Source organism: Arachis ipaensis, chromosome B7, assembly GCF_059453495.1.
Source record: "Arachis ipaensis isolate K30076 ecotype BB chromosome B7, ASM5945349v1, whole genome shotgun sequence".
In the NCBI taxonomy this organism is placed as follows: Eukaryota; Viridiplantae; Streptophyta; class Magnoliopsida; order Fabales; family Fabaceae; genus Arachis; species Arachis ipaensis.
This window is the reverse complement of record NC_142442.1, coordinates 81596302-81604471: the sequence shown is the minus strand read 5'-3', so window position 1 is coordinate 81604471 and position 8170 is coordinate 81596302. Positions and strand designations below refer to the sequence as shown.

The window sequence follows — 8170 nt, the reverse complement described above, 5'->3', positions numbered from 1 at the left end:
TATCCCGTTGGGATAAATTACTATAAAAAAGAACTGATTATAATAGAGAGTAGAGAGATGGATATAGTATGACTAATGGTTGAGTCAAAAAACTCTTTATATATAGTTTTCTTTTGGATGTAATTATACATTTAGATAATTAGACACATATCTTGAGTATTATAATTCCATTTCTTTTACACATGTATCTCGGGTATTGAATACTCATTTTTTGCTTTGTATTATATCTCATCCAAGATACATAAAGGTAAAGCTTATTCTCTCTGTCTCTGCACTGCTCCTTCTCTCTCGCTTCTAAGTTTCTCACTCTCTCTCTCTCTCTCTCTCTCTCTCTCCTCCTTCCTTCATCGTGTCAGTGTCTTAATCTCTCTATGGATCTCCTTCTTCCTAGTAAAAGCCAACAGAACCGTCTGATTCAAAACCATCACCAATCCCTACGAACCCCACCTAAAACACTAACCTTAGCAACTGGAATTCATTGTCTGAAAGCACAAAGGAGGAGGACGTGGTGGAGGCAGCAGACCTCTCTGAAATCCTCAACCCATGGAGACACAACAGGCGAGATGGACTATAATGGGGCGGAGGACGGCTCGAGACTTCTCCTTCTGAGGCAGTGACTCTCCCTCCGAAACGCAACAGCGTTGGATTGATCACACCAAGAGGGCGATGAGGAGTCAAAGAGGTGAGGTGGAGTATAACGGGGTGCAGGAGGGCTCGACGGGAACGGAGTTCTTCCTCTGATGCGGTGAGTGTGACCTCTGGCCGATGTGTTCTCTCTCTCCGTGGCCAACTTCCTCTTAAGGGTTTTTTGAATTAGTTCACCTCTCTTTCATCTCTGATTCTCCATTCCATTCCCCCTTTTCCATTCTCACTCTCAGGCACACAACACATCTAAAGCCCAAACCCAACCCGCAAAATTCTAGGGTTTGTGTTTGCGGTTCCATAATGTCTCAGAATGGGAAGCTCATGCCCAATCTCGACCAGCACAGCACCAAGCTCCTCAACCTCACTGTTCTTCAGCGCATCGACCCCTTCGTCGAGGAAATCCTCATCACCACTGCACACGTCACCTTCTACGAGTTCAACATCGACCTCTCCCAATAGGTTCATTCCGTTATCCACTCCTTTCTTTCATCGATTCCATTCTCTATCTCTCTCTCTAACGCTTTCTCTGTCTTCTTTCTGCGATTACCATTTGCAGAGCCGCAAGGACGTCGAGGGATCCCTCTTCGTTGTCAAAAGGTCTACTTTTTGTTCCTTTTCCTTCACCATTTTTTTCATATGCTTCCTGATCTGAGGTAGAGCACTATTTTAGTTATTAGTTGTGATCTTGCCCCTAATATTGTAGGATTTGGGCTTGGGTATTGGCTATTGAAATTCCACTGTAGTTGTTATGTTGCATTCAATATTGTGAGTACAGTGAAATTAGTAATTATGCAAGCTGTAAATATAAGCGTTGTAGACATTATCTTGTGGGTGAGGTATATACTTTGCTGCTACTGTACATGGTGGTTGAGAACTTCTAAATATCCCTATATTTAACCCTGGTCTGTCTGCATAAGCAGAAAATTTGGTGGAAAATCTTTTGGGGGATTTCGAGTATGAAGTTCAGGTTCCTTATCTATTGTATAGAAATGCTGCCTAAGAAGTGAATGGCATCTGGTTCTATAATGCACGTGAATATTGAGAGGTTGCAAATCTTTTTAACAGGTAATGAAACATGGAAATGCGGAGTTACACATAGATAGTTTACAATTTTTTTAATTATTATAATCGATATTGTGACTTATGCCTTAGTCTTACAGCAAAATTTTTTTTCAATTTGTATTATTTTCATGCAATTGTTTTATTCACCTAAAATTGGCTGGTTTTCAGGATCCTTAATGCATATGCTGAGGTGCCTCCAAAGTCAAAGGTGTCTTCTACAAAGAGGTAATAATACTATGTTTCTATCTGGCGCCATTACCTTATCCTGTTCCCATGGATTGTGGGGATCGTATGCCCCTAATTTTTAAGTCAATTTGAGTTGTTAATGCAAATAGTATGCCCCCAATTTTTAAGTCAATTTGAGTTGTTAATGGTTTTAAAATTATCCACTCATGTCTATCCGGTAAATGTAGGTTTTCTCATTTTTGGATCCTCCCAATCTATGCAAAGCTGCGCCAGTGTTTGTACGCAGTGGAACTCCCGATGAACATAATCACGGGTATTCCATTTAGATTTCTTGCATGATTTTATAAGTAAGGATATCTTGTGTGTAAAAATTTCTTTATGTATCCCTTACAATTATTATCCACATGGAAATTTTTAAAATTGGGTCTTATCTTCTGCCTGCTTATATTATGTCTTAGTTGATATAAAAAGCCATTTCTTCGGTAATAAAGGGGTTAGTTTCTTTCCCTACTATTCTAACTTTTAAGGCCTTAATTATTTTTCATCTGAATCTAGCTATTTGTGTCTCATATTCGAATCCAATGATTGGTAACTTGATTGGCATGGAAGATCAATATTATTTGAGTTTTGCAGAAAGAAAAAGTTTTGTCTTGCCAATCCATGAATATATCATGAAAGTAGGTATGTGAGGGTTTTGGGTTCATTTAATTTAAGTTTATTTTGGAATTTGTTATTGTTGTTTTTTCTTTTATTTCTGAGCATGATGTTCGATATGGTTCAATTTCAACTGTTGGCTTCCTCATTTGCTTCAGATTGGAGCTATTTATCTCTTATATTTCTAATCATTGAATGATACCTTTTTATGCATTCAATTTTAAAAAATTATTATGGTAAAAAAAGTGTAAAATTCTTTAAAAATCCATCTGGTGTAATTTCAGCCGCTGGGTTCTTTTATTTTATTCTTTGTTGTTTCTCTGATCCTTTGGTCTTTATTTTCTAGGGTACCTATTTTATGAATCCATATTTTGTTTTCCTCTTTTCTGACGAGTTATGAGTGATTGGCATGATGGATGACGATTTGCTTTTGTTGGTCCGCTTTAGTGTTTGCTTTTGTTGATTTGATTGATGATGGTAAATTAGATTAATCTTTGAATTATTGATTCCCGATTTTTTTTTGGGTATTTAACTAAATAAATAATTAGCATTGTTGTTCTGCCTTTTTTTTTCACCATTTGATTCGCACTGGAACTCTTAACTTTTATTTTTTTAACTCTTAAATGATTAATTTTTATGAATTTATATTTAAAAAACTTCTGTACTAAAAATTAGAAAATTCTATAAAAATCAATCCAATGCACTTTCTTTCTATTGAATCTGTAACACCAAATATCTTTTCTTTGCCTTTTCATATTCTCCTTTTATATTAGTTACTTTTTTATTATTTCATTCGTTATTATTATTACTAAATGCCGTTTAACAAGTTCGGATCTTCTTTTGCCACAGTCATTGACTAATCATTGGCATGTTTGTGCATTTACTAGATGTCATTTGTTTAGTGTTCTCTTTTTAGGGATAAAAAAAAAGAAAAATAAAAAATAAGCATCATCTTATGGCATATGTAAATTTTTATGTATACTGTGATCTGTTGATATATGAAAATATATAAGAGATTAATTGAGTTTTTTGGAAGAAAAAATAAAGAATAAGACTTGATTTCCTTGATGTTCCGTATAATCACATTCACACACACACACACACTCTCTCTCTCTCTCTCTCTCTCTCTCTCTCTCTCTCTCTCTCTCTCTCTCTCTCTCTCTCTCTGAAACCCTAATGTCTCAAAGTTCTTTCTATCCATCCCAAACACAGCAGCAACAAAATGAGCAGAGAAAGAGGGCGATGAAGACTCACAGCCGAGATGGGCTATAATGGGGCGGAGGACAGGTCGAGACTTCTCCTGAAGCTATGACTATCCCTCTCAAACACAGCAGCGGTGGAATGATCAGAAAGAGAGGGCGATGAGGAGTCAAAGAGGCAAGATGGACTATAACGGGGTCGAGGAGGGCTCGACGGAAAGGGAGTTCTCCCTCTGAGGCGGTGAGTGTGATCTCTTTGTAAGGGGATAAGTTATATTGGTTAGTGTAATTTGAACTTACTATTCTTATTAATTCATATGTTTCTTTGCTAATCTTTTTTTATCTAATTTTTTCATTCTGTTTGAATTTAATTTTTTATTCTTTTTTTTTTCTATTTTTCTCAGGTGTTTAAAGTATTTTTTGATATAAAATTTATTTGATTTCTTTGCTTAGAAGATTTTTCAGGCTATTTCTTGCATGTATGTTAGTAGTAATTATTTAATAACCCTTCTTGATGTCCAAAATCAAAGAATTTAGGTAATTTATACACTATCTTCTATAAATTTTGATTCTAACTGGTTTAATGTTCTTTGGCTATTAAATTTATAGTCTCTCACTTTTTTAATCTGAGATGAAATTTATTTTATTACTTTATTTTTTGGTCTCTCTAGCAAAAAGGAACAATAGGGGGAGTTAGATGAATTTTTGTAGTTTCAAAGCCTGAGATCAGGATTTTTCTTATTTACCTCTGAATTCTTTTTATCGTCTCTAATTTGGTTCAATAGTTAGTCTTATGCAATGTGGTCTTCGTTTCTTTTTTCTTGAATGAAAATGAAAAATTGGTTGGTGATTGAATATTATGGAACTCCCATTTGTATTGGTACAAAAATATTCATGATTTGTTTAATTAAATTTGACAATCAGTTACTATCTGATTAAAATTCGGCTAAATATTTGTGCAAGTGATATATATTAGATACACACGTGAAAGAAAAGAACAAAAAGCAAAATTGATACTGATATTATTGGGTATGTGCGATGGGCCTTTTGTATTGGAATAATTTAGCAATGACATTATTTCCTCTCGAAAACATGGAATATTATGGAAGAAATTATTTACTTTGTATTTTTAATGCATATTTGCTTTACAAATAGATGTCTTATCTATTTTTATTGAAACAATTATGCAGAAGAAGTTGGAAAGAAAATTTATTTTTTGTGGCTCTATTATCCAAATGCTTTTGCAGAATCTAATGAAAAAGAAATGCTTGATAGAGGATAAACATGGTTTCTGAGATTGCATAAGGATATTCCTTGCTTGCACCTTATAATTAACAAAAAAGGTATCTTGCATAATTTATGATTTGAAATCATGTCCTCATTTTATTACATGTAATTTTTGTAAATTAAATTACTACTAAAACTTGAAAGGTAGATACAATGATGAAAGTTATCCTTTTATGTCATTTCAAGACATGATCTAAACATATGGTGCTAACCTTTGCTCTTTTATTTATATATATATATATATATTTTGCAACGATGAAACAGTTATTTTCAGTAGCTGAAGAATTTGGTTACTCTAAATGGATTCAATTTGATACTCAAGTTGTTAAAATAAAAGTAACAAAGAACATCCTGTGTTTTGGCTTTCTTTTGATTTTAATGCATTTTCTTTTATTAAAATGCCTATTGCTACTCAAGAAAATGAGAATTTATGTTGAAAAATTTTTCAATCACCGGACAAATATACAGGTTTTAAAATTATGAAGTGTAGAGTATGGAGGAGGACAGCAACTTGAGGGTTATTTGTTTTACGGAGAAGGATTTTAGTGTGGATCACTTTCTATAGGTAAGTTTAAGTTTCGCCCGTTCTGTTTATTTTTTAAAGGTTAGCTTTTAGGATTTGCTTTCTGGCTTCGCTCATTTTGATTTTTTCTGGTGTTATTTTGTTCCAATATTAAAGGATTAGTTTGTGTGTATAGAATGTTCACTGTTTTTTATTCAAATTTCCTAAAAGAATTTAGTATGTTATTTTTCACAATTTAGGAATTAGGTTGAATAAGTTCTGTAGGTCTGGGATTCAGAGTTATGCATGTGTCGGATGTAGATTAGATGAAATGCTGTCGTGTTTCTTTTTTATTTCACCTTTTGTTTATGTATTTTTGCCATCTGAAACATGTATTGTGGAAGCATTTTTATGAGGTAACATTTTGCATGATATCGATTTTTATTGGTTTAAAGTTGATTAAGTTATTGTGGCATATTAAGCATTGGCAATTGATCTATAAATTTATTAATATTTGATGTCTATGACCAATTTGAGTTTAAGAAAATAATCTCACTTCATATTATAAGCATTAGAACTAATAAAAATGAGATAGATAATTGGGTATTAGGTAAGAGAGATATTATATTTTTGCTCCATTTACGTTTAATTTTGAGATTGGGTTACTATCTTTCATTGGTTGATGCAGAATTTTTTCACTTTTATCTGGCCCATTGTATTTTCTATTAGAGTTTTTTTTTCATCTTTTTCATCCCATTTCAAAATGAGAACTCCTATGGATATGATAAATAAGATTAATCTTGAGAAGGAACCATTGAGTCTTAAGGTTAGGGTGATTAGGCTTTGGATTATTTCCAATTTCAGTGGTCAGCTCTTTCCAAATTCTACGATGTTGATTTTAATTGATGAATCTGTGAGTTTTTGTGTTCCAAGCATGCCTCAATTAATACATTATGGTCTAATCTTTTGTTTTAAATGCATTATTCTTGGGTTGATTTGGGGTGTTTTCTTTGTTGTGTTTGTAACTCTTAAACATGTGAAATTTAGCATGTTGTGTCCTTATCTCATTCTCACTTTAATCTACTCCTGAATTTTTTTGTATTTAGTGTTTGGTTCTTTGTAGTTTGTCTTATATTTTGTCCTTTTTATTTTTCGAACTATTATTTTATTTAATATGTGCCAATTATACATTTTCTTTTCTTGGACATTGATGCTAAATTTGATATAAATTATCTTGTGTATTGACAGAGGTGCAAAATATAAGTTACTGTTCGGAAGCCTATGATTTTGTCGGAGAGTCAAGTCTATGTGATGAAGCACTTTTCTTATATTTTGATTTTGTGTCATTTTTGAAAATGATTCATTATGCCATAAGCTTATCCACTGGGATTGATGATTTAATTATGGTTGAAAATTGAGAAAGAGAAAAAAGAAGGAGTATGAGGCTATTAGAAATTTGCATTTCCTACACATGCATTTTTTATTTTTTGCAATTGTTGTTTGAGTTGACCTCTTTTTTATTGTTATTTTACAACTCTATACTTCTTCAATTTTATGTCTTTGTTGGTTGGATAGATATTTTTAGTAGTAGTATAAGTCACATGATTTGTTGAATTCGATAGGTTGAAAAAAATTTAGAGACACATTAAGAAGTATTTTTGGAATACTACTCAATTTTTCAAATGGTATATTAAAAGTAGATTATATTTTTGCTTTACCTTTCAAATAAAAGGTAAAGCAAAAAGCAACGTCCGAAAACAAAAAGTAACATCCTCTACGGTGCTTTCTTTAAACTAAGTTAGGATTCAAATTAAAAGGTAGTAGTTAAGAGATTTGAAGGATAGTTCAAATTGAAAAAAAGCTTTGTTTTTATTTCTGTATTTCTTTTTTTAATCTTGAAAAATAAGTTTGATGAGAGATTTTGGACATTTATTCTCTCTTTTTTTTCAATCAACAAATAAATAAAATCAAAAGTCAAAATAGTAATTTTTTCAAATCTTTAAGTTCATCTTTTTATGCATGGGATCTTTTAAATTTTATAGACTTTCATTAGCATTGAAAAATGATAATTTATATTTTTGTAAAATAATTTTTTTATCTAAGAAATAAATTATTTTAACACAATAAATCAAAGAATTTTTACATAAATGATATTGGTTATGATTTTTATTCATGTTTTATTTTTTAAACTGTGTTCTTTATATGTTTAAATTGTATTTGTTGTCGCATAATTTATGAAGTTGAATATGATATAATACACTGTGAGGCAGAATTTTTTTAGCCAATTCTAAGTGCTCATCAAATAGTAGGCAAGATTTTTTTAGTCAATTCTAAGTGCTCATCAAATAGTATGCTGACAGTCAAATGCATGTTTTGAAAAATAAAAATTGCATGTTTTAAAAAATAAAAATAGAAAGAATGAGTATAAATTTGATCTTAATTAAAAAAAATTTACAAATTATGATGGATTAAGAAATAATACTTATGTATTTTGAGTAATGATAAAATAAATAAATCTTTTATCTTTAAATAAAAAATTGAGCAACAAAAATACTTTTATTAATGTAAAAAATGACAATCTAAAAGAACTGAAAAAAGAAATAGAAATTTTCAATCTGTGCGATGCACGGGTGTT

The 8170-nt window shown here is 31.7% G+C and overlaps 1 long non-coding RNA gene across 1 annotated transcript; it reads left to right on the top strand.

Annotated features, from left to right (window-relative positions):
- The first annotated feature begins 2140 nt into the window (after positions 1-2140).
- On the top strand, positions 2141-6917 carry LOC110270282 (uncharacterized). Its single transcript, XR_002359649.2, has 5 exons — positions 2141-2206; positions 3760-3987; positions 4994-5089; positions 5502-5598; positions 6784-6917. It is a non-coding gene; the product is annotated as an uncharacterized LOC110270282 (long non-coding RNA).
- Positions 6918-8170: the final 1253 nt, after the last annotated feature.